The sequence below is a fragment of the Thamnophis elegans genome, chromosome 3 (genome assembly GCF_009769535.1).
Source record: "Thamnophis elegans isolate rThaEle1 chromosome 3, rThaEle1.pri, whole genome shotgun sequence".
In the NCBI taxonomy this organism is placed as follows: Eukaryota; Metazoa; Chordata; class Lepidosauria; order Squamata; family Colubridae; genus Thamnophis; species Thamnophis elegans.
The window spans coordinates 2241251-2264835 of record NC_045543.1 but is presented as its reverse complement, the minus strand read 5'-3'; positions in this window follow the sequence as shown (position 1 = coordinate 2264835).

Sequence of the window (23585 nt, the reverse complement as noted above, 5' to 3'; positions counted from 1 at the left end):
TGGCATATGCTGGAATAAATCCTAAATTTAGGACTGTGATGGCGAACCTGTGGCACATGTGTCACAGGTGGCACGCAGAGCCATATCTGAGGGCAGGTGAGGTGTTGCAATATGTCAGCTCATAGTGCGATATGTGTGCTGGAGGGCGGGGGGGATGTTTTTGCCTTTCCGAGGCTTCAGGAAAGCCTCCGGAGGTTGTGGATGGAGAAAAACGGGCCCAACAGGGCTACCGGAAGTTTGGAAAAAGTTTGGAAAAATACACACTCGGGGTGTGTGCTCTGTTAAGATACAGCCTGTTGTGCCTTAAAATGGCTTCTACTGTATAGCGCAGTGGAATTGCCATGGTAACGGCTTCACAGTACTCCACAAGGGAGGTCCCTCTGGTAAGGGGGGAAATCCAACATTAGAAATTACGTTTTGTCCGGACATTTCCCCATTATAAATAAATACCTGGGCAACACCAGGTTATCAGCTAGCATAGCATAAAGATTGTTATTTGTATGCATTCTTGTCAGTTGGCATCGAATGTTCCTACTGTAGCAAATAATAACAATGCATTAAAGAAATAAAGCAATGGACGACGTTTTTCTAAAGGGAATTGATAACAGTCTTCCTAGAAACAGCTGAAGACTTAAAAAAAAAATCTCTTGGCCACATTCAAAGGTGAAGAAAGGGAAACGCATCCAATTCCAGCCAAGGCCTGATCACTGGCCAAGTAAAGATAAAATGGCAGATTCCCCAAACTGTGGATGGTGTCTCACTACAAATAGCTAGAAGGTTTCGGTGGACGGCCTTGAACATTAGCCCTGAAACCAGTCCAACAATCAATTCACATCTCTTCCATAGCTAGTTTGGCATATTTATACATTCCATTTGCATGCCAGTCTTTCGCAAAGCAACTCTGAGTGTCTTGAAAAAAACAATCCCTGAGAATCTCTCAATTGCTCTGCATTGGATGATTTATTTTGATTTACTTACCATAATTTTATTTTAAACAGTTACATGGCAGCCCATCTTTCAGCCAACTCGGAGCGGGGGGGGGGCTCCCTATTTATACCTTTTAAACACTGAATCCTTAATTAGCATATTTTCATTAATCAGAAAAGTGAATACTTAAAAAAATGGGTAACCGATAAATTGTACAGAAGGAGGCTTTGTCTGGAAATTATGTTTCATCTAGCTCAGTGGTTCCCAAACTTGGCAACTTTAAGACTTGTGGACTTCAACTCCCAGAATTAAAGATAAAGATAATTTCAAGCTATTGTACAGGTTTCTGTCAAGTAATACAGCACTCTCAATATCCCATTCCCACCTATGGAAGAAATCAAATAATTGATTTCAAGGGAAAATTTAAAAACATTTAAGAAATAGTAAATGGCCTGTACACAATTAAGAATATTTCCTGAGGCATTTCTCTTTTCCCTGCCTGAAGGGGAAATGTTCGTGTCTCAAGAATTTATATTCATTTTCACCATTAAAGTTTAAAGAAACACCGGTGTGGTGGCCATGGTAATGCAGTGTTTAGAATGCAGTATTGCAGACTGACTCTGCCCACCGCCAGGAGTTCGATCTTGACTGGCTCAAGATTGACTCAGCCTTCTATCCATCCTTCCGAGGTTGATAAAATGGGGACCCAGATTGTTGGGGGCAAATATGCTGACTCTGTAAAGCGCTTAGGGAGGGCTGCAAAGCACTATGAAGCGGTATATAAATCTAAGCGCTATTGCTATCTGGCTGATGGTACTTTGACCAATCTGTCCCCTTGAACTGACTCCTACACCACCTCCCATGCTATTCCACAAGGCACATGAGTGCTCATCAACATTTTCTTCTGAGGATGCAATGGGAAGCTTATATTGTACAAGTCCCATTTCTCTCAGTTGTATCTAGAAAATATATAAGTTCCCTGTTAATTTTAAACATTGATCAATAGATGAAGATTTCTTTTCTTGCTTAAAAAGAGTTTCTGTTCTTGTCATAATTAATATAGTAACCTATTCTCTATTTCTTAATTTTTGATTACTTTCTTAATTCAAGAATCCAACCAATAAAGTAATGTTTTGATGATATGAAAACTCTTACCCCATTTTCCCATTTCATTTATATTAATTATGATTTCCTTCTGCCTACCAATAATATAAGAATGCTAATCTAGTCCACTAGTACCCAAAACATATGGCATATAATAATATTAATGACAATATTGGCTTATAATTATTTATTGTTATAACATTTTATTGAAATATACCGCTAAGAGACACACACACACAAAGAAGTACATTTCAAAGGTTGTACATCTTGCGGTCTATTTTTAAAACATGAGAAAGAAAGGCATTTCTTTCTTCCTTCAGCATCTTTGTTTTACAGATTTATTATGTGAAAATGGGAAGGAACATACAACCACTCTATTTATGATAAAATGCATTTTAATTTGCTGGCTCGAAGTAAGTTCCATATGCAAGCAAAATAACATATGCCGAATGTACAGGAAATTGCTTCCCTAAAAATATCCTTAGTCTTTTGTTTTATCCTATGTGGTAAATTTTATTTTTACCCTGCCCTTCCTGAAAGTTTGCACTGCTCGTCACTGAACTTCTTAACGCCAGAAGCTGAAGTCCTCCAAAGAAAAAGGAAAGGAAAATGTTTTTTTTTCAAAGGGTTTGAAATTAATATGGCGATGTTAATGCATCAATCTTACATTGTTAAATCTATAACCAGTATTTTTAGAAATGGACCTGATTTTGTTCAAGGCGTTGCTAGTCCTTGAGTCTATTTAAAAATGGTGTACTAACATCCAGTATTAAAATCTGGATCAAATTTCCTGATGTTTCATTTTACTTGCATTTATTCATGCTTACGCTTATTATTTGTATGACATTTCAAATGTCATCTTTACCATGACTCGCCCTGAGTGCATGTTAAAATATAAGCACAATTCATAAATGCACCATAGATTTTTTTTCTTTAAAAAATGCATCTGGTGCTCCTCCATAATCTGAACATAGTGCATAGTGCAAAAATCTAGCTACAGCTACATATATATTTTTTGCCGCATTTCCCTTCGCTGTTAGCATCCACACAACTTGCTAAATCTAACATTGCTACAGAAGTCAATCACATGGTTTTGGATATAATAAGGGCAGCTGGGGAAACGTCACCAAATCTAGCAAGGAACTTGTTCAGCACTATGCAAACTACTTTGGACTTTCCATCTGCCAATGTCCAGTGCATGCTACTCTCTGGAACAACAGTAGACTAGGGGTCATCCAGGGCCCTGCAATGCATCAAATTGTGGGTGGGGTGGGGTGGAGAGAGAGAGAGAGAATGCAACAATGGTAATAACATTTCCTTTTATATGTCATATTCAATGTTACTGAATGTTATTATTCAGACTATAATTGGTTTTATATTTACCTGTATGTTCATGAAATACAACTCTCTCTGAACGGAAACTGTTTTTCTGTGACTTTAAGTGAAATCTGCTCTTATAAATAGTAAGAAACAGCTATGTTCGTGCCCTATGGCATTTATGTTTGACTTCCCTCAGCCGCAGTGTTTGCTAAAATGTCTGCTTATATAATGGCTGGCAGCAGCTTTCATTAATAATGTGACGGTGTATATAAAAGAAATGATGGGAAATCATTGTTCCAAAAGTTTCTCTGCACCCTGTGTTGGCACAGGTTGGAGTAGGTTCACTGCTTCCAGCCAAGCTAATTAAATCTTCGCCAAGTATAAAAGGTCTAATGTCCATGATAACATTATTTTTTCCATATTACAAAGCATTGGCAAATATTCTGAAGCTACAGATATAGGACTATGTATAAGTGCAGGCCTGGGGCTGTTGATCTAGATTGATCTTCAGCCCCATTAAGATCGAGTGTATGTTGTGTCCTCCTTTAACTCATCTTTCTTCTGTATTTTAAACTTTTTAAAAATGCTTTTAAACTGTTTTTATGTAAGCCGCCCGGAGTCCTTCGGGATTGGGCGGCATACAAATCTATTAAAATTGGGAAATTGGAAATTGGAAAATACCGGTATTCAGAATTTTGCTTCAGCAAAATTAAAATATTGATAGCAATAGCAATAGCAGTTAGACTTATATACCGCTTCATAGGGCTTTCAGCCCTCTCTAAGCGGTTTACAGAGTCAGCATATTGCCCCCAACAACAATCCGGGTCCTCATTTCACCCACCTCGGAAGGATGGAAGGCTGAGTCAACCCTGAGCCGGTGAGATTTGAACAGCCGAACTGCAGAACTGCAGTCAGCTGAAGTAGCCTGCAGTGCTGCATTTAACCACTGCGCCACCTCGGCTCTGATTCTGAGGCAACAGTCATATCTACACTAATCTTTATCAAAAAACAATTACGATTTTAGATAATATTTTGCAAAAGGAAAGGAAAAGAAATAAAAAATTTTTAAAAAATCTCCTGCCTTACTATACTTTCAACATGACTCTTTCATTTTAAAAGTGGAGTGAGAAAAAAAAAATAGACTTTTTTTTTTCAGTTGAATATGTCACCCAGGAATAGAATTCGTCCTACAAAATGGGTTTTGTTTCAGAATAAACACACCTAGGGTTTCTCTATAGGGCTAAGGATCTGGTCCGATGTGGATTTGAACCCCATAGAATGGGGACGGGCTATCTTAGGGACGGTCTCTGCCCAATTATATCCGTCTCACCAGATCTGGCAGAGCTGGCATGCTGATGTCCCATCTGCCAGAGAATTACATTTGGTCTGTCCCAGGAGGTGGGCTATTTCCACTGTGGTGCCAACCTTGTGGAATCCCCCCCCCCCCAAAAAAAATAAGATTGGTTCCATTTCTCTTAACATTCCACAGGTCCCTCAAAATTAAGAGCCGAGGTGGCGCAGTGGTTAGGGTGCAGTACTACAGGCCACTTCAGCTGACTGTTATCTGCAGTTCAGCGGTTCAAATCTCACCGGCTCAGGGTTGACTCAGCCTTCCATCCTTCCGAGGTGGGTAAAATGAGGACCCAGACTGTGGGGGCAATATATGCCAACTCTGTAAACCACTTAGAGAGGGCTGGAAGCCCTATGAAGCGGTATATATGTCTAACTGCTATTGCTATTGCTATGGAGTTTCATGACACAGGACTGCAAAGGTTTGTCATTGTCTAATGGGATGTGTTAGTTTTTCTGGTCAATTCCTGGCCAATTTCAAATGCTAATGAGGCCCAACCTTGTTTATCTTCCAAGCCCAGACAAGTTAGCCAAGTGCTACAACCTGCTAAGAAATATGAGGAAATTATAGCAATAGCAGTTAGACTTATATACCGCTTCCTAGGGCTTTCAGCCCTCTCTAAGCGGTTTACAGAGTCGGCATATTGCCCCCAACAATCCGGGTCCTCATTTTACCCACCTCGGAAGGATGGAAGGCTGAGTCAACCCTGAGCCGGTGAGATTAGAACCGCCGAACTGCAGATAACAGTCAGCTGAAGTGGCTGCAGTACTGCACCCTAACCACTGCGCCATCTCGGCTCTTATTAGAATGTGCAGAAATGAACAGATTAACATTAGCAATGAAGGAGAAAGAGCAAACTGAATATTATATGATTTGGGAAGTGTTTTACCAATGGTTGGAGCGGGTGGGAAAAGGAGTTTGGAAATGAAGAAAGCTAAAAAAATAAGTAGATAATAGACTTAGAGATATAAATAAGATGAAATCTGTTGGTATGTGTATGATGAGAATGATGAAGTTTAATGTTGATATGATATTATTACTAGAAGATATTAAGAAGAAAAATTTAGAGTTCCATAACGTTTAAATGCTCAATATATTATAATACTAAACTTAGGGAAATAATGTTAAAATGAAGGTGAAAGATATGGCAAAAGAGGAATGATGTTGCACAGAGATGTACCCAGATGGCACACTGCTTAAGGAAAGATGGAATGTTTATTTTTATAACTAAAAAATAATAAAACTCTTTAAAAAAAGAAAAAAACTCTGCAAAATAGCCAACTGGAAAATAGTAAACAATAGAAGTAATCCTAACATTAATTTTCAGCTGATTAGTCATGAGTAAGACGATTTCAGAAAAAGAGGAGGGATGGGAAGTTTGGCTCAATCTTTTACACGAGGGAAGACAACACAGCTTTTTGGGATTAAGCTCGATAGATTCCCCCGTAGAGGCTAGATGAAACATAATTTCCAGACAAAGCCTCCTTCTGTACAATTTATTGGTTACCCATTTTTTTAATTATTCACTTTTCTGATTAATGAAAATATGCTAATTAAGGATTCAGTGTTTAAAAGGTATAAATATCTTTCATTGCCTAAAGTAATTATGATAAGTAATTATTTAAACATTATGATTCAGAAGTTAAATAATTTCTGTGACAAAAATGGAAGGAAAAAAAAATATCTGCGTAGGTTGTACAGGATAATTTAGCCTGTTCAATGCTAATGAGAGTACAGGCGTTCCATTTCGATGAAATGCCTCATAAAAGATTTTGTGGCTTCATTTTGCTACTTACCTGCAAGCTCATCTTCATATTCACTGATGTGAAATTATACAAGGCTGAGCTCCTCGGCAATTATTTACCATATTGTGTAACCAAGTAGATTGAGACTACAAAACCCAGAATCCCAAGCCTGCCAAAGCAACACTCAGAACTCCAGGATATGAAATCCCAATCCTTTTGGAGAGGGCCATAGAACATAGGCCTTCTCCGGGTGCCGTCGACTAGACAATATCGCCTGGCGGCTCCTCGGTGTAGGGCCTTCTCTGTAGCTGCCCCAGCCCTATGGAACGATCTACCCCCAGAGATCCGGACCCTCCCCACTCTCTCGGCCTTCCGAAAGTCTACTAAGACTTGGATGTTCCAGCAGGCCTGAGGCTGTTGACCTCATGAACGAGGTCCAACCCCACTAAGGTTGAGTGCATGATGTGTCTTTTTAATTTGTTCTCTCTCTATTTTAAATTTTTTAGTATTCTTTTAGAATCGTTTTATGTAAGCTGCCCAGAGTCCTTCGAGATTGGGTGGCATATAAATTTATTAAATCTTGAATCTTGAATCTTGAATAGAATAACAGGGTTAGAAGTGACCTTGGAAGTCTTCTAGTTCAATCTCCTATTTCAGCAGGGGACCCTATACCATTTCAGACAAGCAGCTGTCCAGTCTCTTCTTAAAGGCTTCCAGTGATGGGGCACCCCATGACTTCTGGAGGTAGTTTCCATCCATTGTTTCTTGCCTTGCCTTCTGGGGTTTTGCAAAATAGTTTGACCCTCCCCATCTTTGAGGCAGCCTTTCAAATATTGGAACACACCTCTCATGTCTCCCCTAGTCCTTTTCATAAACTGGACATACTAAGTTTGGTTCTTCATAACCAAAAGCGGGAAAGCTGAATCAACAAAATACTTTGATGCTTTCCTGGCTTCATAGCAGTAGGAGATTCACCAGAAAAAAAAAATATTGCAGAGAGGATGCCTCCGACCCCCTTCCCCCCAAGCAGTCAAAGTAGAATGCTCCAAGCAATTATTTGTGGATGTATTTATACAAGTCTTCTGCATTTTACTACCTGGTAGGAAAGTGAAGGGATGTGGTGGCTCAGGGGATAAGATGCTGAGCTTGTTGATCAGTAAGGTCAGCAGTTCAGCGGTTCAAATCCCTAGCGCCGTGTAACGGAATGAGTTCCCATTACTTGTCCCAGCTTCTGCCAACCTAGCAGTTCGAAAGCATGTAAAAATGCAAGTAGAAAAACGTCCCATCTTTGGTGGGACAGTAACAGCATTCTGTGCACCTTCGGTGTTTAGTCATGCTCGCCACATGACCACAGAAACGTCTTTGGACAGCACTGGCTCTTTGGCTTTGAAATGGAAATGAACACTGCCCCCTAGAGTCGGAAACGACTAGCATATATGTTCGAGGGGAACCTTTACTTTTACCTTAGGAAAGTGACCTAAAATGTCAAGCAAACTATTACAGAAGAATGAAAAATTTTGAAATGGAACTATGACGGTTAGCCTTGTGGAGCAGACCAGACAAGAATCGCAACCAGATGAGCTCATTCTACTTTATTTTTTTAAAAAAACTATATTGACAGAATCTTGCAAGTCTGAAAATACAATTCTCGCCTCTATCTCCAGTCCCTTCTGAGCTACTTGGCCTGTCCACTATCAGCTGTGAGTTATGCTGTCTCTTATACGACAGTTCTCTTGGCGATGGCACAGTCTTTCTCACTTGCAATTCCAACAACCGATTCAGCTCAACCTGCAGAGTGTCTAGGACAGTGTTTCTCAACCTTGGCAACTTTAAGTCCTGTGGACTTTAACTCCCAGAATTCCCCAGCCAGCTATGCTATGCTGGCTGGGAGATTCTGGGAGTTGAAGTCCACAGGACTTAAAGTCGCCAAGGTTGAGAAACACTGGTCTAGGACAACTCACCATGGCTAAATCACTGCGGCCAACTCGCCACGGGAAAACTCACTATGGACAACTTGCTGTGGAACAACTTACTGCAGGACAAAAGTCACACTACTGTGTTTTCCTGAAAATAAGACCGGGTCTTATTTTGGGACCCCCCAAATAAGCACTTGGCCTTATTTTTGGGGAGGTCTTATTATTTTTGAGGTGAAGGAGGAGGCTGAGCGTGGTCACCTCATGGCTGCTGCTGTGTTGCAGTATTTTCAGGGAGGGCTTATTTTCAGGGGAGGGCTTATTTTAGCGCATGCGCTCAAAAGCCCGATTGGGCTTATTATCTGGGGAGGTCTTATTTTCAAGGAAACAGAGCAATATTAAAGAAATTGTGGGATAGACTCACTAAACAAATGATAGAAAAGGAAGGGGAAGATGAAATGTGAGTGACAATTTTTTTTTAAAAAAAAATGTATTATTTAAAATAATTACATTATATTGTTGAATTTTCTCCCAGCAAGTTGCCCCACAGTGAATTGACCATGCCAGGTTGGCAGGGGAGAACTGACTGTGGCAAGTAGGGCCATTCTGACCCGGAGAAGCTTCCCGCTGTAGTGAAATTTCCTCTCTTGTATTTACTCCAACTTTACGGCTCCAACCCAGCAAGGAGTTGATTTCGAGGAGACGATGCTCAGCTCCTTTTACATTCCTGGCTGTGGGCTTGGCATGCCTCACTTCGCCACTGTCTGTGCAGATAGTGAAGTGGGTCAGTTGCACATCATGCGTACAGGCTAAAAAGACCGAAGCTCAGGATGAGCCAGATTCCTTAGTGTCATCATGAAACACCATGCCAAGAGCTGGGTCAGCGTAGGTTTCTTCTGTGTCACCCTGATGATTGCCAAATAAATCTCTCACTTGCAAGGCATTGCACAGTTTCTGCCCGCTGCAACTCTAGCCTCCATGAGCAGCGGCTTCTGCTTGTCCTGAGCAAATATACATTTCTGCCACTCAGAAGAAAATTAATTGTGCATGGCTCCTTCAGCAAGCAAACCTTTTCTAACATTCCAAGGAAGTGAGTAGATCTCTTCTCCTCACCCTCTGTGTGTCTATGTGTGTGTGTGTGTGTGTGTGTGTTGAACCCCAGGCAAGGCCATTTTCTCATTAAATAGCAATGATTGCATTAAGAAATTAGCCAGCAAGCCGCAGTAAAACATGTCACCGTGGCTGCTTCCTGTCTTCCTCATCTGACAGTATGGTATGGAAAGAGCAGCAACAGATTAGTAACTGGGGCCTTGCATGCATGGGTCTTTTTTTTTAAGAAAAAAAATAGAGCCTGAATTCTGAATCAACAACACGTTGCATGGCTGTATAATTGGCTCATTTATATGAGGTGCTATTCAGGACGCTCAAGAAAGCTCCTTCCTCTGCTCGGAATATCTTGCCAGAGTTCACCCCTGCCAAGCAGAGCTACAGATTTCTCGCTTAGCTTCCTCTCCCATGGAAGCTTTTGAAACAGAGAGCGGGAAGGAGGCAGAGAAAGAGAGCAGATGGACCCCACTGGGACAAATTCCACATAGGTATATTCTGTGCTGGGGTTGGGGCTTGCTTTAAGGCAGTGTTTCTCAACCTTGGTGACTTTAAGTCCTGTGGACTTCAACTCTGGCTGGGGGATTCTGAGAGTTGAAGTCCACAGGACTTAAAGTCGCCAAGTTTGAGAAACACTGTTTAAGGTGTACCTGCACGCTTCAAATTATGAGCCAAGGTGGCTAGGGTGCAGTGGTTAGGGTGCAGTATTGCAGGCCACTTCAGCTGACTGTTATCTGCAGTTCAGCGGTTCAAATCTCACCAGCTCAAGGTTGACTCAGCCTTCCATCCTTCCGAGGTGGGTGAAATGAGGACCCGGATTGTTGTTGGGGACGATATGCTGACTCTGTAAACCGCTTAGAGAGGGTTGAAAGCCCTGTGAAGCGGTATATAAGTCTAACTGCTATTGCTATTCAAATTACCTTTTGAAATTAGTTTGGGGCACGGGCACCAGAGGTGACATTCAGCTGGTTCTCTCCAGTTCAGGAGAACTGGAAGCAGCGCCTGCGGGAGACTCTGCTCACCCGCCCCAATGTGATGCGCGATCCCTGCACATACACAGAAGGCAGTGTGCCTGCGCAGAGGACGCGTGTGCGCTCACATTTGCAAACCGGTAGGGAAGGTAAGTGAATCCCATTCCTGCCGGGCACATATCTGTCACACAATCACATTGCATAGATCTATGTTTCTCAGGCTTGACATTTCTGAATGGGTAAATTTCTGCTCCCATAGTCCTTAGCTCCGGCCAGGCTGCTTGCAGAATTTTCAGCTGAGCTCCCGTGTCAAGAAGAAGACATCTTTGAGAAACACAGCTATAGACACCCACCTCCAAAACACAACGATTATTTTTGAATGAACTGTCTTTACATATCTAACAGGGGTGGGTTCAACCGGTTCGCGGTGGTCCCTGCGAACCGGTTGGTCGCCGAACCCGAAAGTAAGTAACTTCCGGGAACGATGAAGGGCGCGCCCACCTGCCCGTGGTCCTTACCCGGTTTTGACGAGTTCTGCACTTCCACGCATGCGCAGGACGCATACAGCGCCTGCGCAATCGTCCAGGAGCAGCTGGAGCATCGCGCAGATGCTAGTACGCATGTGTGCACCATGCACGTGCACGAGGATGCCGCCGGCCCCGTTCCAACCGAACCGGTTGGAACGGGGCGAGAAACCCACCCCTGATATCTAAGGAAATTCACAGGGGAAAAAAAGTGGATCCCTGCTTTTTGTCTCACCTCTGGAGCCAGTGGGGGTCCGCAGGAGCAATCTGAATCCTTTGCCCCTTATGCTGAATAGGCTACCTCAGCAGCCACCACAGGGGACCGGATTCCGTGGAGAGAGGTTTTTCCATGAAATGGAGCAGTGGTGGGATTCAAATAATTTAACAACGGGTTCTCTGCCCTAATGACCAGCTGGGTAGGTGGGGCTCGGTGGTCATGTGACTGGGTGGGCGTGGCCAACTCAACATCACTCAGGTCGATGGGCGCTTCGCATCAACCAGAGAGGCTGTTTCTGTAAGCAGGGCAATAAAGATGAGGCTAGAAACAACACCAGAATGTTTCCTTCCTGCCTTCCTTACAGGATTAGCCCTGTAAAGTGGGGAAAAACAAAAGGAGATTTCTTCCAACAACCGGTTCTCCCGACTGCTTAGAAAGTTAACAACCGGTTCTCCCGAATAGGTGCGAAGTGGCTGAATCCCACCCCTGAAATGGAGGGGGCGTGATTTCGGGTGATGCCTGCATCCCGCAGATGGGGCTTTACTTGTTTGCATGGTCCGGTTTCGGGCATGCTGCGGCCCGGTTTTGGTCCACAGACTGGAGATTGGGGGCCCCAAATTACATGATTTGGGACTGATGTATCGATCTGAGTATCACCCAACACCGCATTCCACAACTGAATGGATGCAGCCAAAGCAGGCACAAAATGGGTTTTTCAAGGGATCAGTAATGACTTCTTTCCTTCTGGATATTTAATCAAGGTAGAATCTAGCACTCGTAAGTGAATTGCACTACAGAGGCCTTTTAGTGATCAATATTAAGGCAGGATAACAAGAGTTCTGTAGTTGGGAGTCAAGATTTACTTATTTAAAAGGATTGTTATTTTCGGTGTTTTGTTTTAATTGCTTTCTCTGAGCTAGCATTTATTGTGCTAGGCTTTGAAACTAAAAGCGCTTCTGAGTATGGACAGAATATAATTTCGTTGTGAATCATTTCATAAAAGAATATAAGGACATATTGCCCATCTATAGTAGTCTCACTCATTCTTTAGTACACAACGTAGTATATAATCCTCTTGTGATTCTTGCATTATTATTATTATAGCTACCCATATAGTTGCTTTGGGCAACATATAAATGTAATAAATTAAATAAGTAAAAATAAATTTCTCGTTCAAAGGAAAGAAATTATTTTGCCACATTTTTATAGTTTTGCTTCTGACTTGGAATAAATCAGGAGATGCTTAGTTCATCTGCCCCCTTTCTCCTTCCAATTACTGCATTATTACTATTTCAGAAGCCTAATTTTCAGTGTCCACCTACACCAATTGGCTTTTACGGGGAAATCATTATAAAGTTGACCTACATTTCCTGAAGTCTTAAAAAAAGGACACTGAGGGCCTTTCCCTATTGTTGAATAGTCAATTTGCGGAATGAGACGGGCAGCATATAAATTTAATCAATAAACAAAATGCTTGCTGTCTAACCTTGTGCTCATAGAACATTGTCCCTACATGATTTGTTGTCCCTATTGCTGATCCCCACTTGCCTCTAAAAAAGGTTAAAGGTTTCCCCTGTTTGTCGTGACTGACGCTGAGGTGTGTGTGTGTGTGTGTGTGTCTGTGTGTGTGCTCATCTCCAATCCTCAGCTGAGGAAGCCTGCCTTATCTGACAGACATTTCCATCATTATATGGCCAGCATAAGGGATGCGGTGGCTCAGTGACTAAGACACTGAGCTTGTTGATCAGAAAGGTCGGTAGTTCGACAGTTCAAATCCCTAGCGCCGTGTAATAGAGTGAGCTCCCGTTACTTGTCCCAGCTTCTGCCAATCTAGCAATTCCAAAGCAAGTAAAAATACAAGTAGAAAAATAGGAACCACCTTTGGTGGGAAGGTAACCGTGTTCCGTGTGCCTTCAGCATTTAGTCATGCCGGTCACATGACCATGGAGACGTCTTCGGACAGCGCTGGCTCTTTGGCTGTGAAACAGAGATGAGCACTGCCCCCTAGATTCGGGAACGACTAACACATATGTGCGAGGGGAACTTTTATCTTTACCTATGGCCAGCATGAAAGTATGGAACACATTAAACTTCCCACCAAAGCAGTACCCATTTATCTACTCGCATTTGCATGCTTTTGAACGGCTAGGTTGGCAGGAGTTGAGGCAAGTAACTGGCTTTCTTTTAGCTCGCTGATGAATGGCAGTATCTTGATTTCATACACACAGGTGATGTTAAGCCTAGCAATTCACCCTCTCCTGTTTTATGGATGTCCTTAGACAACAGGCATCCATACATAAACCAGGGCAATGAGATAGGGATGGGGTGGGATAGGGCCCTTTAGATCCCTTGTGAATTTTGACATGTGACTGGCTTGGCTGTTCTGCTTTACCACACAGGCCAAAGCAGGAACAGACACTGAGGAAACAATGGTGATCAAACAAGGATCAAACAAGGGTCAACCTTTTGAAATTTTTTCAAAAATTAGCTATTCCAACAGCTCATTGAGAGCTGGGAAAGCCAAATGATAAAGTAGGATACTTTACAGGGCAGTTGGGCTCCTCCAACTCCTGCCATCCAACTGCTTGGTAGGCTTGTTTCAATAATGGGCTTCATGCTCCTTCAGAGGATTTTCAAGAATCAAGAGGTACCAGCCCAGTGGTGGGTTATGACCGGTGCACCCCGGTATGGGTGTACCAGTGCCTGCTGGGAGCACCAGGTAGCAATAGCAGTTAGACTTATATACCGCTTCATAGGGCTTTCAGCCCTCTCTAAGCAGTTTACAGAGTCAGCATATCACCCCCACAGTCTGGGTCCTCATTTCACCCACCTCGAAGGATGGAAGGCTGAGTCAACCCTGAGCCAGTGAGATTTGAACCGCCGAACTGCAGATAACAGTCAGCTGAAGTGGCCTGCAGTACTGCACTCTAACCACTGTGCCACCTCGGCTCACTGTACAGGTATCGTTCCTGTACAGTGCTCCGGAGGGCCCGCCTGCCCGCCCGACCTCCTTACCTGTATTTGAGCCGATCAGGGTTTCACGCACACGCGGGTTTCACGCACACGCATGGAGTGTACAGCGTCTGCACAATGCTCCGCCGAGCAGCTGGAGCATCGCAGGCAGTAAGTATGCATGCGTGCATGCATGTGGTGGATGCCCGGCCCCGCTGCAGCGTACCAGTTGCAATGGGATCCGGAACCCACCACTGTACCAGCCCCTGGGCTCTCTTCTTTTCACCTGGAAAAGAAATCAAGGGAGGGTGGGGGGAGCGGGAATGGAAGCAGAGGAGAAGGCCTGAGAAAAGGCTGCTCTGGCCCAGCCTGAACTCGGCCAAGCTATCTCCGTGCACTGCAAGTGTGCCACTGACAGAACAAGTAGCCAATTTTGTCAGATTTTAAACAACGGCAAAGAGTTGCAGGTTGGATGCTGGTTTAGGAGAGAATGCAAATGCTTTAAAACTAAGCAGGAGTGGCTAATAGCAATAGCAATAGCAGTTAGACTTATATACCGCTTCATGGGGCTTTCAGCCCTCTCTAAGCGGTTTACAGAGTCAGCATATCGCCCCCACAGTCTGGGTCCTCATTTCACCCACCTCGGAAGAATGGAAGGCTGAGTCAACCTTGAGCCGGTAAGATTAGAACTGCTGAACTGCAGATAACAGTCAGCTGAAGTGGCCTGCAGTACTGCACCCTAACCACTGCGCCACCTCGGCTCTCAAGGCTAAGAATTAAGCCTGTCTCAATTGTGAGCTGAGGAAGAGATGAAGGCAATATAATGAGGACGTGGTAAGATCAAAAAGCTTGCCAGACTTTGTAGTCAGTTTAAGGCAAATGGGGAACAGCCTTAAAACAGCCGACCACCTGGTTCCCCGTATCTATTGTTGATTCAGCCATGTACTCTGGGTTATTATAAATCTGGTTCAAACCTTCCTATGCATTTATGACAGTTTCCTATGCTGTGACTCCCCCACCCCACCCCTTGGCTAATATCATCCAAATCCCACCTGCTTTCTAGCAATAGCAATAGCAATAGCAGTTAGACTTATATACCGCTTCATAGGGCTTTCAGCCCTCTCTAAGCGGTTTACAGAGTCAGCATATTGCCCCCAACAGTCTGGGTCCTCATTTTACCCACCTCGGAAGGATGGAAGACTGAGTCAACCTTGAGCCTGGTGAGATTTGAACTGCCGAACTGCAGATAACAGTCAGCTGAAGTAGCCTGCAGTACAGCACTCTAACCACTGCGCCACCTCGGCTCTTCTAGGTCTGCTCAAAACAGCTCTCCTGAAGATGAACCTGCATTCAGGATTATGCTCCAATTTCTCACTCTACACTGCCTTGAAGCTCAGGGTGACATGGTTGCTCCTTTCCAAAGTTCCTACAACTTTTACCTCTTCGAACGGTTATTCCCTACTGGTTAGGATCAGATCTGAGAAGAGAAATCACCTTGGCAATGCAGTATCTTCACCACTGAGGAGACCCTGATTGGTGGAATTCAACCAATTGGAAAGCTACTTATCTCTAGACTATAGGGTTGTTGTTGTTGTTGTTGTTTTTTGGTTCAATTCACGTTTTGCAGTGAAAAAAATAATGCTATCATGAGAATCCATCTTCCAAATCTCTTTCAGAAATGTGTACTTGTCTTTGCCATATGATGATTAGTCCTTAAAATCCACCTTCAGAAATCAGGATGGTGATTTCTCCTTAGTAGAAAAAAAATCCATGTTTATGGAGTCCTCGAGCTTGATTGTTTGCTTGGAGGTTTTTCATTTACAGGCAAGATTACATCTTCAATGCACATTCATATTTTGCACATCCTTCCTATTCTTGGCAGGCTTCTCTGCCACATCCGCATCATTTGGAAGACTTCCCCACAAAGATTTTGAGGAGTCAGACACTAGGAGTTGTAAAACCCATGAGATAAAATTCAAAATGAAGGACTGTCCTTTGCAGAAAAAGAAATGCTTAGCTCTATTCCCACACAATATTGATCTGAGTCAAGGATCAGTTGCAATGATCTTATTGAAACTTCACAACTGTCCAAATATTAAACTGATAGATGTATTTGTCTTATGGATCAAATAAATATTTTCCCATCCAGCCACTGTACTTTCCTTCTTGCTGCTAAGCCATTAAGCTGTGTGTTGCTTTAATAATGGTAATCAAAGCTGCATTTCAAAGGGAATAAAAAAAACAAACACGAGATTTCCTCATCAAATGCCTTTATGAGATGCTCAAGGCAATATAAATCACTAATCCCTGGACGAGTTGTGTAAAGATTTCTCTCCTCCTCCTCCCCCCCTTTCCCTTTCCCCTCTTTTCCTCCCGGTTAGATTCTTCCTGAAAATATCATTTAATTAAAGTACCTGGTGTGGAAGGCTGAAGCGCTTTGAAGTTAAGCATGTGCGTTTCATGCTGAAGAATTTAGAATCCTACATATTGCTACATATTTTACATTTGTACCATTTTTTTTTAAAAAAAGAGGATTTATGTGTTTTTAATTATAAACAGCTTGTTGGATGGACAATCCCAATCCTTTATCAAGGTGGTGATATGCTCCAGCTATAGCCAGGGAACTTTATCCCACAGATGTTATTTCTTTTATTATGCTAGTAATGTATGTGGCATGTTACAAGCATTTGGTCAACAGTGGGTAGCAAAAAAATGTACAACGCATTGCCCCAGGACGGAAGGGAGAAAGAAATGGAGGAATACAGAGAATACAGAATAACAGAGTTGGAATCAGAGGAGGGCTTCAAGAATTTCAGCAACAAGTTCTCTGGGTGGGCATGGCCATGGTAGGCCTCCTGCACCATGGCAGGGGGAGAATTTTTGCCTTCCCCAGGTTCCGGAGGCTTTCCTCAAGCCTTTGGGAGGATGAAAACTGCTTCCACTAGGCTTCGAGGCCTCGAGGGGCCAGAAATGGGCCTGTTTCCAGCCTTCTGTAACTTCCAAGAGGCCCGTTTCCCCCCCCCCCCCCGAGCCTAGGCACAGCCCCTGAATGCAAAATGGGCCATGTGGAAACTCCTGGGAGGGGTTGGATGGGCGGGGCCAGCCACAGGTGGCATTTGGAGGTTCCTCGAACCAGCCATAATGTTAGTTATGGGTTCTCCTGAACCCAGGCGAATCCGTAGCAGCCCACCCCTGGTTGGATGGCACCTTGGAGATTTTCTAGCCCAACCCCTTTCTTAAGCAGGAGACCCTATATCATTTTAGACAAGTGACTGTCCAGTCTCTTCTTAAAAGCCTCCAGTGTTGGAGCACTCATAACTTTTGAAGGCAACTTCTGTTCCACTGATTGATTGTTCTTATTGTCAGGAAAATTCTCCATAGTTTTAGGTTGGATCTTTCCTTGGTTAGTTTACTTCTTGTCTTCCCACAGTTCTTTAAAAAGCAGGTAGACACACACATACACACACCCTCTTCTTTGTGGCACTGGAACACTGCTATCACGTCACCTTTAGTTCTTTGTTTCCTTAGACTATATATACCCAATTATCAGCAGAACAAGAACCGAGAGCCGAGGTGGCGCAGTGGTTAAATGCAGCACTGCAGGCTACTTCAGCTGACTGCAGTTCTGCAGTTCGGCTGTTCAAATCTCACCGGCTCAGGGTTGACTCAGCCTTCCATCCTTCCGAGGTGGGTAAAATGAGGACCTGGATTGTTGTTGGGGGCGATATTCTGACTCTGTAAACCGCTTAGAGAGGGATGAAAGCCCTATGAAGCGGTATATAAGTCTAACTGCTATTGCTGTTGCTACAACTATTCTTCATATGGTTTAGCCTTCAGAACAATTCCCACTCTCCATCATTTTTGTCACTCTTCTCTGCACTCTTTCAGAGCCTCAACATATTTTTTAATATATTGTGGTGTCCAAAATTGTATACAGACTTCCAAGTATGGTCTTATCAAGGGTTCTTGGGATCTTGATTCTATCCCTTTGTTAATTAGAGAGAGAAAGGGAGCAAGACAGATTAGAAGAGGTTAGAACAGTGATGTCAAACCTATGACATGTGTGTCACAGGAGACACAATATGTTATGTTTGGTGACACGCCAGGCCTCCCTTGTGCAAGAGGGCACTGCTCCTATGTGGCCTCTGGAACATCTAAAAACCATGCAAATTATTCTCACGTGATTTTGGGAGGTTCTAGGCCTCTGGCGTGACTTTCAGAGGGTCTGGAATGGGCTTTCCTGCTTGACTTATGATGAGTCACTTAGCCATCATTAAGACAGACCAAAAAAAAAGGGGATTCATAACCCTATATGACCACAATTTACAACATTTTTGCCAGAAACTGAGGTTTACTTCTGGTTTCTGGCAATAAATGCCTATAGTGCACAATGGGTTTGCTTAATGACCAAAGTGTTCGCTTAACAACCACTGCAAAAAAAATCATAAAATTAGGCATGGTTAGATAGTGACCTATCGTGACTTGCAACCAAAATTGTGAATTACAGTCATAAGGTGAGGACCACCTATATATTTGCTCAATAGTGTCTCAAGAGTTTCAGTACACTGGAAATAACTATGTGCAAATGTAAAGTTTCAGTAAACTCTTTAATTTTGTCATCTCAAAAAAGTTCACAGTATATTTTACCATTCAAACTAGTTAAAATTACTGTGGTTCATTTATTACTAGTTAACTTCAGGATTACAGAAACAACAAATAGATAATACACATATACATACATACAGGGCTTCTATTTTATTTTTTTTTAATTGGGGCATTTTCTAACAGATATTTAGAAATATGAGTCTGGGTAACTTGATTAGAGATGGAGGATTAGCTGCAATTTCCCTGGTGCCAAATGCGGAATTGTTGTAAATTTGTGATACCATTCAAGAAATTCTGAGAAACGGTAAATGAAATTGTTTGGAAACATTTGCAGAAGTTGCATCAGCTGCTTTAGAAGTGCTTCATGGTTATACATCTTTTATGTGATAGAAAACATCACTTTCCCAGTCTCTAATTCTTAAATAAGATGATTAAAAGAAGCAAAATGCAGCTCTTTGTGTGACAGATCTGCAGCCACGGGAAGGGTACTTTAATTAGTAGAAAACCAAGATCAAAGTCCGACGTCATCAGAAGATGACCTTTCTATACGCTGAATCTGATAAAGAGAATGCAGACAGTGTATTTTAGGATAATGTCCACCCAAAAATGTTATGAACCGCAAACATGATTTAGGCCTAACATCGTTCATGAAGCTAATGGTGTTGCTGTCCTCCTAGAATAATTTATATTGGGGTTTTTTCGTTGTTGTTATATTTTAAGCAACACTTAAATTACAGCTGGTGTAAGATTTAAGAGAAAGGAGTGTTTCCTTGAATTCTATAATGGAATGGTGGTTTGAATTCTTTTGTTTACTCTTAATGACTGTTTTTTTTTATTGGTCTGGCATAGAAACAGTAATTTCAGTAATTCTGAAAGTTATATTTCCTTCCTTCCTTCCTTCCTTCTCTCCCTCCCTCCTTCCTTCCCTCCCTCCCTCCCTTGAAATTCATAAGGCCAATATTCTAAATTGAAGTCCTCCCTCAAATGTCAGATTCTTTAGTATATATTCTTTAGTATGAATGAGATAGATGCAGAGCGGAGGTGTCAAACTAAAGGCCCAGGAGCCAGATCCAGCCTGCAGGGTGCTTGGATCTGGCCCTGGGGCCACCCTGGAAACAGCAAAGGACTGGGCCATGGTGCCTCTGCCAGGAGATACGAAGCTCGGGAGGGCTACAGAAGGCCGTTGCGACCCAAAACAGAGCCCGGGAGGGCTGTGCAGCTCTCCGGGGCTCCGTCTGTATAGGCAGAGAGCTGCAGGAGGCCATCATGGCTGAAAACGGATTCCGGATCCCCCCAGCCTCGCCCGGACCACCATAGGTGCCCTTGACACGAATGACATTGAGCTGGCCACCCCCATCCTGGCCACGCCCACCTGGCCCCAAGGTCAAACACAACCCTGATGCAGCCCTCAATGAAATCAAGTTTGCCACCCCTGAAGTAGAGTGAACAAGATAGAAATTTCTGTCAATAGAAACTCAATTATAGCATAGACAATAGTAGTGAATGAAAACATTAGTAGGATAAGAAACCAGTTACATTTACAGCTTCAATCCTTACTTTATCAATAGTAATGTAAGGAGCCAGCAATCCTTATTCATGACTCAGAAATTTTACATAGCAGTTTGGAAAGATGTATATACCAAAGAGAGTGTGGCATATAAACAAATGGGATATAGCTAAAAGTTAAAATCATAATTATTAAAAATGCATACTAAATTGTTTCTGGTACATAAAGTTGCATGCAACGACATACCTGGATTTATTTGTTTTGGAGTTATGTTTAAATTTGAAGAGAACTAGTTTTCAAACATGAGCAAATTATTTTGTGATGTACTGATTCCTTCCTCATCTCATGTCAGCTCATTTTTCTTTAAGCTGTCGGTATAGTTAACCGCAAGTTTCCAAATTTGACCAGTGCATCTTAAATGAATCAATCAAAATACATTTCATCCTTTTAGAACAGGCTTTCTACTTCCCACTGGATACGATCTATTTCGATAGGTAAATAGGGCCCACTGTCCTTCCTTGCCACAGGTTTTGGTGAAGCCTTTTAATCCCTCTTTCCCCAGAAGGCCATCTCTGGACAAGGTAAGATTACAGAACCTAAAATGCAAAACCCCGTCCCTCTTTATCTCGCTCGCTATCGCCGGTGCATTGCGTATGGTTGACAACCATTAAGAGCCAGGGAAAAGCAGCTGTTAAAAGAAGGAAAATGGCCCCTGGTCTTTGGCAAAGGAGGAGCGCGGGGGCTTTTTTGCACGACTCTGATCATCGCAGCTCATGACTAATTCCGTGCTTCATTTGAATTTGCTTTGTTGTGGCAGTACCCCTGGGCAATTGCCAGGTCACAGTATGAAGTAGTACATACAAAGATTAAACATGCAGTGCTATAACTCTGTGAACTGTGGCAGAAAGGAACAGCAGGCTCCTTTTCAAATCAAAACAAAGCATAATCTCTTTCTCCAGACGTCCTTCCCCGGCACCATGTATAATTAAACGCGTTGGAAAGATGGGCTCTTCTTCCTGTCAATCAAGATCAGCAGAGATAGTTAAATCCATTAGATCCAGGAGGATCAATGGGTAGCTTTCTTGTTTGAATTCAGAAAGGCAACCGCATTTGTCTTGGGCGCACAATTCTTTTATTTCCACATGGCTGAATCACATGACGGTTGGCCCCAGTGGCTGGTTAGAGAGATACAGCAATACAGCCCAAGCATCTCCCAGTCAGAGGACTGATTTGCATCTTATAGTTCCCTTCCTTCTTCTGCTTTAAAGTTTCCACTTCGCTTCTTGTAAACACAAAGTCATTATTTCTCGATTGCAGTCATTGAAAGTTGCAGCCCTGAAACATTCGTCACAGACACGGAACCCAAGAAATAATCGTATAAAATCTAGCAATGTTCCCAGCATGTATCGATGTTTGCACTTAATGATAAACCTTTAATAATAGTAATTTTTTTCCCCACATTGCATCCGATGAATTATTCATGGAGGCTAATGAGACATATCAGGTAAAAGGAAGTTCAGAAAAAAATAGGTTTCAAGGGAAAGGAACGGCAAAGGAATTACTCCTTTAAAAAGTGCAGTTTGGAGTACAAAAGGCCCTTTCAAAAAAAAAAAAAAAGGAATTTCATTCGAATGCCACAAATTGAAATGGAAAAGAATATCTAAAAAATCCATTTATCCCTGCCCCGTATTAAAATCACTGCCAATAATTAAGAAAAGTGACTATTAAAACTGGGTAGAGCTGTTCAGTCAACTCTTTCAAGTCTTATGATGCAAGGCACGTATGAACTAATTTATTTAAAAGATCCATTTTAAATCCAAAAGGGATTTCAAAATGTTATAGATTGAATGGTTAGTATAGCAAGAAGAAAGCTAAAACTGTGAAATAAGACTAGGAGGCAGAGAAGTGATTTCGACCAATTAAAAATGCACGTTGAAATAGAAAAACACTAGGGTGGAAAAAGCAAAGGGACCTTCACGTGAAGCTCAATTTCTGGACACATCCATGCAGTTTTCTGGGGAAAATAAAGTTTTTGTTTCATTGGGTACGCCACTCAGCACCACTATATGAGATAGGCAGCTGTAATAATGTGATCAATTAATATATCACAAAACCTACCCTGTTTCCCCGAAAATAAGACAGGATCTTATTTTCTTTTGACCCCCAAAATAAGCACTTGGCCTTATTTTCGGGGAGGGCTTATTATTTTTGAGGTGCAGGAGGTGGTGAGCATGGTCACCTCATGGTTGCTGCTGTGTTGCAATATTTTCAGAAAGGGCTTATTTTCAGGGGAGGGCTTATTTTAGTGCATGCGCTCAAAAGCCCAATTGGGCTTATTATCCAGGGTGGTCTTATTTTCGAGAAAACAGGATACACAATTGACCATTGTTTTGCTTCAAGACAGGATAGGGTGGTGGCAGGTGGGCGTGGCCAGCTGATCCTTGGAGCTACCGGTTCACCTGAACCAGTCCGAACCGGCTGAATGCTACCTTTGAGCATGATGCTGTAACACTGCTGACCATCCTTGTCCCATCCTGAAAAATACCTTTGGAGGAAGAACCTGCTTGTGGTATGATGGGCAATTAGATGGCTGACTGGAGTTTCAGATATTTTTTCTTCTGCCTTTGAAGAGATGGACATTTGGGCTTTGCAGGCTGAAAACAGTATGATTTACGCAGAAAGTTCAGACACTGGACTCAGTTTCCATTGGGGCCACTTTGCAAACCTAATAAGTTGGAATGTGGCATAGGAATCATGAAAATAATTCGTTTCTGTAGTGGAAAGAACATGGAGGCAAGATGAAAGCAGAGGAGAGGAAGAGAAAGAGAAAAAATCGATTGAATAGATAGCTTTTTTAAAATTTAAATCGCCATAATGTATTCAAGAAAAGACTTCCAAAGGCATACCGTATATACTCGAGTATAAGCCGAGTTTTTCAGCCCACTTTTTGGGCTGAAAAAAGCCGGCTCGGCTTATACTCGAGTCTACAACTGGATCCGGCAGTGCTGTTGCCTGTTGGAGGAGGAGGGGATTCCTTCCTGAGAGACCCCGTCCAGAAAAATGCGGGGAGCGGCATTTGTGGGAACTCCGGCCGCTGCCCACCCGTGGGGAGAGAGGGAAGAGCCCCGAGCGAGCCACCTCGGTTTGGCAACCAAACCCATCCAGCCTTTTACCTCCCGTCCCCCCGCCCGCCCGCTCGCAGCCCCCTCCCCGGGCTGGCGCCAACTCCTCCCTGTGCCCGGCCTCCAGCCGAGGCAAGTCGGTGTCTCTTTAAGCTAGAGAGAGGAGGGGAGGGAAGGCAGGGACCAGCCGGCTGACAATGGGCCGGAGCGGCTGAGTTGGAGC